Consider the following 10139-nt stretch of genomic DNA (forward strand, 5'->3'; position numbering starts at 1 on the left):
CGGCGGGGCGACGGGGCGGCGGGGCGGCGGGCGGCGGCGGCGGGGTGGGAGGAGAAGGGCGAGGACGAAGTGAGTAACGGGCGGGGGGGTACCGGCCGTTAGTCAAGTGCCCTCTTTGCCGTCAGCCAGCCTTTGCCGTCCGCCTTTTTGCCTCTTTGCCGTCTGCTAGCGGACGGCAAAGAGGTGGGCCGTTAAGATTTTTTCAAACGAGCGGGGGGTGGGGGCCACCACACTCTTTGCCGTCTGCCAGCGGACGGCAAAGATTCTTTGCCGTCTGCTGGCAGACGGCAAAGAGCTGGCTGATGGCAAAGAGCTTCTTTGCCGTCTGCCTATGTGTAGCTGATGGCAAAGAGCTTCTTTGCCGTCAGCTAGCAGACGGCAAAGAGCTGGCAGATGGCAAATTAGCTGATTCCAGTAGTGTATGACGATATGACCGAGGTGTGTAACTGTGGACGGGGGCACCGCACACGGCTAAGAGAAGGCTTGGAGTGCCTTTGGGGTGCCCAAGCTTAGGGTTTTGAATATTATTATCAATCTCATATTCATCATGGGGCTTAAATAAATTTTCAAGATCATAAGAAAAATCACCCCAATCATGATCGTTGCAACAAGTAGTGGACATAGCAAAACTAGCATCCCCAAGCTTAGGGTTTTGCATATTATTAGCACAATTGATATCAAGAGAATTTATAATAACATCATTGCAATCATGCTTTTGATTCAAGGAACTATCAAGTATGGGTGCAATAGCAATAATCTCATGTTTAACATAAGGAACTATAGCAAATTCATCTCCATAAATATTGACATCATGGCCATAAGAATAGCAAGCATCATGTTCATCAAGGGATATTTCAATCAAATCATCGGAATCATAATTATCTAGAGATTCGTTCATATCATTATTTTCTTCCAAAGCAACGGTCATTCTCTCAATAAATTCCTTAACATAGGCATTATGAGCATAGTTTTCATAGCAATATTTAAGTATGTCGGAATTTTCAGATTTGTAGAGAGTAATATCATACTTTTCAATCAAAGAAGCAACTTCATGAGCACCCTTAAAAACGACAAATTCTTCAATTTGTTCGATATCATAGTAACTATAAACACCCTTTCCATAAGAAGATAAGATTTCATTATCATTAAACTCACATAGGTAGGGAAGGTGTTCTTAGGGTTCTTAGAGCAACAAGTAAAATCATAAATTTCACAAAGATTCCAAGCATAGCATAGCAAACTATTTATTTGATACCATAAGAGCTTCCCCTTTTCAGACAAACGATGACGCACAAAATGAGCATGCTCATCTAAAGATTTTCCCTCAACTAAACTAGTTGGGGTTTCAGCACGAGCACATATAGATCGAAGATGATCCAAGTAGAACACTTTAAGTGGATCCATATCAATAGATTTTTAGCAAGCAAAGATGCAAGCAAATAGAAGGCACATGGAAACACAAACAAAAAGACATACGGGAAGAAGGCGAAGAAAAGGCAAAGGTGAAGTGGGGGAGAGGAAAATGAGAGGCAAATGGCAAATAATGTAATGCGAGGGATAAGAGTTTGTGATGGGTACTTGGTATGTCTCGACTTGTGCGTATACTCCCAGGCAACGGCGCCAGAAATCCTTCTTGCTACCTCTTGAGCACTGCATTGGTTTTCCCTTGAAGAGAAAAGGGTGATGCAGTAAAATAGCGTAAGTATTTCCCTCAGTTTTGAGAACCAAGGTATCAATCCAGTAGGAGGCCACACGCAAGTCCCTCGTACCTACACAAACAAATAAGAACCTTGCAACCAACGCGATAAATGGGTTGTCAATCCCTTCACGGCCACTTGCAAAAGTGAGATCTGATAGAGATGATAAGATAATATTTTTGGTATTTTTGTTGTATAGATTGAAAAGTAAAGAACACAAAATAAACGGCGCCAGAAATAGCTAGTTGTTGGGAGATTAATATGATGGAAAATAGACCCGGGAGCCACAGGCTTCACTAGTGGCTTCTCTCAAGATAGCATAAGTATTACGGTGGGTGAACAAATTACTGTCGAGCAATTGATGGAATTGAGCATAGTTATGAGAATATCTAGGTATGATCATGTATATAGGCATCACGTCCGTGACAAGTAGACCGACTCCTGCCTACATCTACTACTATTACTCCACACATCGACCGCTATCTAGTATGCATCTAGAGTATTAAGTTCATAAGAACAGAGTAACGCTTTAAGCAAGATGACATGATGTAGAGGGATAAACTCATGCAATATGATATAAACCCCATCTTGTTATCCTCGATGGCAACAATACAATACGTGTCGTTTCCCCTACTGTCACTGGGATCGAGCACCGCATGATTGACCCAAAAGCTAAGCACTTCTCCCATTGCAAGAAAGATCAATCTAGTAGGCCAAACCAAACTGATAATTCGAAGAGACTTGCAAAGATAACCAATCATACATAAAAGAATTCAGAGAAGATTCAAATATTGTTCATAGATAATCTTGATCATAAAACCACAATTCATCGGATCTCGACAAACACACCGCAAAAAGAGTTACGTTGAATAGATCTCCAAGAAGATCGAGGAGAACTTTGTATTGAGATCAAAAGAGAGAGAAGAAGCCATCTAGCTAATAACTATGGACCAGAAGGTCTGAGGTAAACTACTCACACATCATCAGAGAGGCTATGGTGTTGATGTAGAAGCCCTCCGTGATCGATGCCCCCCTCCGGCGGAGCGCCGGAAAAGGCCCCAAGATGGGATCTCATGGTACAGAAGGTTGCGGCGGTGGAATTAGGTTTTCATGGTGCTCCTTGATGGTTTCGGGGTACGTAGGTATATATAGGAGGAAGAAGTAGGTCGGTGGACCCACGAGGGGCCCACGAGGGTGGAGGGCGCGCCCAGGGGGGTAGGCGCGCCCCCTGCCTCGTGGCCTCCTTGTTGATTACTTGACGTCCACTCCAAGTCCTCTGGATCACGTTTGTTCCAAAAATCACGCTCCCGAAGGTTTCATCCCGTTTGGACTTCGTTTGATATTCCTTTTCTGCGAAACACTGAAATAGGCAAAAAACAGCAATTTGCACTGGGCCTTGGGTTAATAGGTTAGTCCCAAAAATAATATAAAAGTGTATAAATAAGCCCATTAATCATCCAAAACAGAATATATAATAGCATGGAGCAATCAAAAATTATAGATTCGTTGGAGACGTATCAAGCATCCCCAAGCTTAATTCCTGCTCGTCCTCGAGTAGGTAAATGATAAAAACAGAATTTTTGATGTGGAATGCTACCTAGCATATTCTTCAATGTAATTTTCTTTATTGTGGCATGAATGTTCAGATCCGAAAGATTCAAGATAAAAGTTTAGTGTTGACATAAAAATAATAATACTTCAAGCATACTAACCAAGCAATTATGTCTTCTCAAAATAACATGGCCAAAGAAAGTTATCCCTACAAAATCATATAGTCTGGCTATGCTCTATCTTCACTACACAAAATATTTAAATCATGCACAACCCCGATGACAAGCCAAGCAACTGTTTCATACTTTTGATGTTCTCAAACTTTTTCAATCTTCACGCAATACATGAGCGTGAGCCATGGATATAACACTATGGGTGGAATAGAATGGTGGTTGTGGAGAAGACAAAAAGGAGAAGATAGTCTCACATCAACTAGGCGTATCAACGGGCTATGGAGATGCCCATTAATAGATATCAATGTGAGTGAGTAGGGATTGCCATGCAACGGATGCACTAGAGCTATAGGTGTATGAAAGCTCAACAAAAGAAACTAAGTGGGTGTGCATCCAATTCGCTTGCTCAGAAGACCTAGGGCAATTTGAGGAAGCCCATCATTGGAATATACAAGCCAATTTCTATAATGAAAAATTCCCACTAGTATATGAAAGTGACAACATAGGAGACTCTCTATCATGAAGATCATGGTGCTACTTTGAAGCACAAGTGTGGAAAAAGGATAGTAACATTGTCCCTTCTCTCGTTTCTCTCATTTTTTTGTTGGGCCTTTTCTCTCTTTTTTTATGGCCTCTTTTTTTAGTCCGGAGTCTCATCCCGACTTGTGGGGGAATCATAGTCTCCATCATCCTTTCCTCACTTGGGACAATGCTCTAATAATGATCATCACACTTTTATTTACTTACAACTCAAACATTACAACTCGATACTTAGAACAAATTATGACTCTATGTGAATGCCTCCGGCGGTGTACCGGGATATGCAATGAATCAAGAGTGACATGTATGAAAGAATTATGAATGGTGGCTTTGCCACAAATACAATGTCAACTACATGATCATGCAAAGCAATATGACAATGATGGAGCGTGTCATAATAAACGGAACGGTGGTAAGTTGCATGGCAATATATCTCGGAATGGCTATGGAAATGCCATGATAGGTAGGTATGGTGGCTGTTTTGAGGAAGGTATATGGTGGGTATATGATACCGGCGAAAAGTGCACGGTATTAGAGAGGCTAGCAATTGTGGAAGGGTGAGAGTGCGTATAATCCATGGACTCAACATTAGTCATAAAGAACTCATATACTTGTTGCAAAAATCTATTAGTTATCGAAACAAAGTGCTACGCGCATGCTCCTAGGGGGATAGATTGATAGGAAAAGACCATCGCTCGTCCCCGACCGCCACTCATAAGGAAGACAATCAATAAATAAATAAATCATGCTCCGACTTCATCACATAACGGTTCACCATACGTGCATGCTACGGGAATCACAAACTTTAGAACAAGTATTTCTTAAATTCACAACTACTCAACTAACATGACTCTAATATCACCATCTTCATATCTCAAAACAGTTATCAAGTATCAAACTTTTCTTAGTATTCAATGCACTTTAAAGTTTTTATCTTGGATGCCTATTATATTAGGGCTAATTTTATAACCAAGGCAAATTACCATGCTGTTCTAAGGGACTCTCAAAATAATATAAGTGAAGCATGAGAGATCAATAATTTCTATAAAATAGAACCACCGCCGTGCTCTAAAAGATATAAGTGAAGTACTAGAGCAAAATTGTTTAACTCAAAAGATATAAGTGAATCACATAGAGTATTCTAATAAATTCCGAATCATGTGTGTCTCTCTCAAAAGGTGTGTACAGCAAGGATTATTGTGGCAAACTAAAAGGCAAAGACTCAAATCATACAAGACGCTCCAAGCAAAACACATATCATGTGGTGAATAAAAATATAGCTCCAAGTAAAGTTACCGATGGACGAAGACGAAAGAGGGGATGCCTTCCGGGGCATCCCCAAGCTTTGGCTTTTTGGTGTCCTTGGATTTACCTTGGGGTGCCTTGGGCATCCCCAAGCTTAGGCTCTTGCCACTCCTTGTTCCATAATCCATCAAATCTTTACCCAAAACTTGAAAACTTCACAACACAAAACTCAACAGAAAATCTCATGAGCTCCATTAGCGAAAGTAAAAAAAACACCACTTCAAGGTACTGTAATGAACTCATTCTTTATTTGTATTGGTGTTAAACCTACTGTGTTCCAACTTATCTATGGTTCATAAACTCCGATACTAGCCATAGATTCATCAAAATAAGCAAACATCACACGAAAAACAGAATCTGTCAAAAACAGAACAGTCTGTAGTAATCTGTACCTAACGCAAACTTCTGGACCTCAGAAACATCTACCAAAATAGGACGACCTAGATAATTTGTTTATTGATCTACTTCAATTGGAATCAGTATTTTATCACGTTCTTGTGATTTTTAACAATTGTTTTTGTGAAGAGAAAGTTTCTGACTTTTTCAGCAAGATCAAATAACTATCATCCGAGAAGATCCTATAGGTTTTACTTGGCACAAACACTAATTAAAACATAAAAAATCTAACCAGAGGCTAGATCAAATATTTAATCCTAAACAGGAGCAAAAATCAAGAAACAAAAATAAAATTGGGTTGCCTCCCAACAAGCGCTATCGTTTAACGCCCCTAGCTAGGCATAGATAACTTTAATGATGCTCACATCAAAGACAAGAAACAAAGAGAGCATCATAGAACACGTGATAAAAAAAATCTAAGTCTAACATACTTCCTATGCATAGGCATTTTATAAGAAAACAAATTATCATAGCAAGCAAAAATTAGCATATGCAAGGAAGAAGAAAGAGACGATAGCAATCTCAACATGACGAGAGGTAATTTAGTAAGATAAAAATTTCTACAACCATATTTTCCTCTCTCATAATAATTACATGTAGGATCATAGGCAAATTCAACAAAATAGCTATCACATAACATATTTTCAACACGATCCACATGCATGCAAAGTTGACACTCTTCCAAAATAGTGGGATCAACATTAACTAAAGTCATGACCTCTCTAAACCCACTTTTATCAAAAATTTCATAAGATTGAACATTCTCCAAATATATGGGATCTAAAGTTGACACTATTCCAAACCCACTTTCAATAATATTGCAAACATTATTATCAACCTCATATTCATCATGGGGCTTAAATAAATTTTCAAGATCATAAGAAAAATCACCCCAATCATGATCATTGCAACAAGTAGTGGACATAGCAAAACTAGCATCCTCAAGCTTAGGGTTTTGCATATTATTAGCACAATTGATATCAAGAGAATTTATAATAACATCATTGCAATCATGCTTTTGATTCAAGGAACTATCAAGTATGGGTGCAATAGCAATAATCTCATGTTTAACATAAAGAACTATAGCAAATTCATCTACATAAATATTGGCATCATGGCCATAAGACTAGCAAGCATCATGTTCATCAAGGGATATTTCAATCAAATCATCAGAATCATAATTATCTAGAGATTCGTGCATATCATTATTTTCTTCCAAAGCAACGGTCATTCTCTCAATAAATTCCTTAACATAGGCATTATGAGCATAGTTTTCATAGCAATATTTAAGTATGTCGGAATTTTCAGATTTGTAGAGAGTAATATCATACTTTTCAATCAAAGAAGCAACTTCATGAGCACCCTTAGAAACGACAAATTCTTCAATTTGTTCGATATCATAGTAACTATAAACACCCTTTCCATAAGAAGATAAGATTTCATTACCATTAAACTCACATAGGTAGGGAAGGTGTTTTTTAGGGTTCTTAGAGCAACAAGTAAAATCATAAATTTCACAAATATTCCAAGCATAGCATAGCAAACTATTTATTTGATACCATAAGAGCTTCCCCTTTTCAGACAAACGATGACGCACAAAATGAGCATGCTCATCTAAAGATTTTCCCTCAACTAAACTAGTTGGGGTTTCAGCACGAGCACATATAGATCGAAGATGATCCAAGTAGAACACTTTAAGTGGATCCATATCAATAGATTTTTAGCAAGCAAAGATGCAAGCAAATAGAAGGCACATGGAAACACAAACAAAAAGACATACGGGAAGAAGGCGAAGAAAAGGCAAAGGTGAAGTGGGGGAGAGGAAAACGAGAGGCAAATGGCAAATAATGTAATGCGAGGGATAAGAGTTTGTGATGGGTACTTGGTATGTCTCGACTTGTGCGTATACTCCCAGGCAACGGCGCCAGAAATCCTTCTTGCTACCTCTTGAGCACTGCGTTGGTTTTCCCTTGAAGAGAAAAGGGTGATGCAGTAAAATAGCGTAAGTATTTCCCTCAGTTTTGAGAACCAAGGTATCAATCCAGTAGGAGGCCACACGCAAGTCCCTCGTACCTACACAAACAAATAAGAACCTTGCAACCAACGCGATAAATGGGTTGTCAATCCCTTCACGGCCACTTGCAAAAGTGAGATCTGATAGAGATGATAAGATAATATTTTTGGTATTTTTGTTGTATAGATTGAAAAGTAAAGAACGCAAAATAAACGGTGCCAGAAATAGCTAGTTGTTGGGAGATTAATATGATGGAAAATAGACCCGGGGGCCATAGGTTTCACTAGTGGCTTCTCTCAAGATAGCATAAGTATTACGGTGGGTGAACAAATTACTGTCGAGCAATTGATAGAATTGAGCATAGTTATGAGAATATCTAGGTATGATCCATCTATATAGGCATCACGTCCGTGACAAGTAGACCGACTCCTGCCTGCATCTACTACTATTACTCCACACATCGACTGCTATCCAACATGCATCTAGAGTATTAAGTTCATAAGAACGGAGTAACGCTTTAAGCAAGTTGACATGATGCAGAGGGATAAACTCATGCAATATGATATAAACCCCATCTTGTTATCCTCAATGGCAACTGAAAGGACTTGTGGTGCCCCCATGTGTGGTTTTAGTAATTGATGACAATCTCTATGGACTAACGGTTGCCTTGAGTTATATTTGAAGGGTTTGTCCATAGGATTGTCTTGAAGTCCATGTGTTGGTTTCAAGGAGTTTATGAGATGGCCAAAGTGCTTTTCAAGGAATTATCCAAAGATTGGTCATGTGAGAGTTGAGCTTATTGCAAGCATGTCTTGAAGAAGAAGATTGTGTGAACATTCAAGTTTACCTTCAAGACATCATACTAATGAAGAGAGTTGGAAAGATTCAAGGTTGATCAAGACTAAGTACAGAGAGTGATTCAAGTTGATCAACACACAAAGCGCACAAGTTGTAGCGAGAGGGACCAAGTGATCCCATGATATGGTAAGCATTGTCCATTACGCTTTGTGTACTAACCCATGGTCTACGTGAGAGTTCTTTGTGGGGTTATGTATGTTTCCATGGTCTTGCGTCAAGAGGAAGATCTCATACAACCCATGGAGGATGACATTAAGTGGTGATCGTCATCAAGTTTGCAGTGTGCAAGTTCGAGTGGAGCAACACGAAGAGTGGCTCACCCATAATGGAGTATGGGGAGCAATCAAGCTTGAAGCTTGCCGTCCATTGTGGTGTCAATGGAATTGTGAAGATGTGCCGAAGAGTGGCTCACCCATAGTGGAGTATGGGGGAGCAATCAACTAGTCTTCATCGAGCCAACACAATCAAGAAAGGTGGTCCAACTTGAGGAAGTCAAGATCTTCATCATCTAGCTCAAGTGGACTATGTGCAAGGCAAAGGTTTGCCCTTGATAGGTTTTCTATTTTACCGGTCTCATAGTGGTAGTTGGGAGACCGGGTTGTAGGATCGATTGACGTACTATCAAGGGGGGCTCTCTAGTGAGTAGCTTGATCGTATCGTTCGTCGCGAGCTCAAACCATTGCATCCTTGCATCATCTCTATTGGTTCTGGTTTGGTTCTTCTCCTTGTGAGATTTGGATCTCATGGTCATCTTCTTGACAAGCTCGAGTTCATCGAAAACCGATTTCATATGCATCTTCTTTTGTGTTTTTGGTGTTGGAGGTTTTACCGGTCTTAATTGAGAAAGGGTTCTCACCATTTTATTTTGGGTATTTTCTCAATTGCTTTTTCTTGATATTTCTATCAAGATTGTGTTTGCTCTTGTCCTTAGCTTTCCAACAAACTTGATTTCGTAGAATTCGGAGCTCGTATGCGAAAGTTGTGGCTGTTTTGATATTGCCTGTTTTACATAGAGAGGTTGTACCGCCCCATAGAGAGGTTGTACCGGTTGACCGGTACAACCGGTGTTTGGAGCAGTTGTACCGCTCTAGAATTGGTCCGAAGGTTGTATCGGTCATGTACCGCTCTACCACCGGACTAGTTTCTGTTGTGGTGCCTTTGTTGGGCGGTTGTGGGCCGGTTGTACCGCTTATTGCCTGTTACCGGTTGTACCGGTGCTCATAGCGGTTGTACCGCCCCTATGTTATTCTGCACATAACGGGAAGATTCGTGGGGACCTATTTAAGGGGGTCTTCTTCCCCAATGGTTCTCTATCTCTTAAGCTCGTTTTTGCCCCCATTGTTGACCTTCTTTGAGCTTGCTAACTCTCAATCCCTCCATGGATTCTTGCTAGCTTTTGAGGGAAAAAATAGAGGAGATCTAGATCCACACTTCCACCAATCACTTTCTCCTCTATGTGAGGGGAACCCCTTGGATCTAGATCTTGGAGTTCTTGGTGTTCTCCTTCTTGTTCTTCCTCTCATTTTCCTCCCTAGCATTAGTTGCTTTGGTGGGATTTGGGAGAGAAGGACTTGGGCACTCCGTGTGCCCTTGCCATTGCATTTG

Source organism: Triticum aestivum, chromosome 2D (assembly GCF_018294505.1).
Source record: "Triticum aestivum cultivar Chinese Spring chromosome 2D, IWGSC CS RefSeq v2.1, whole genome shotgun sequence".
NCBI lineage: Eukaryota > Viridiplantae > Streptophyta > Magnoliopsida > Poales > Poaceae > Triticum > Triticum aestivum.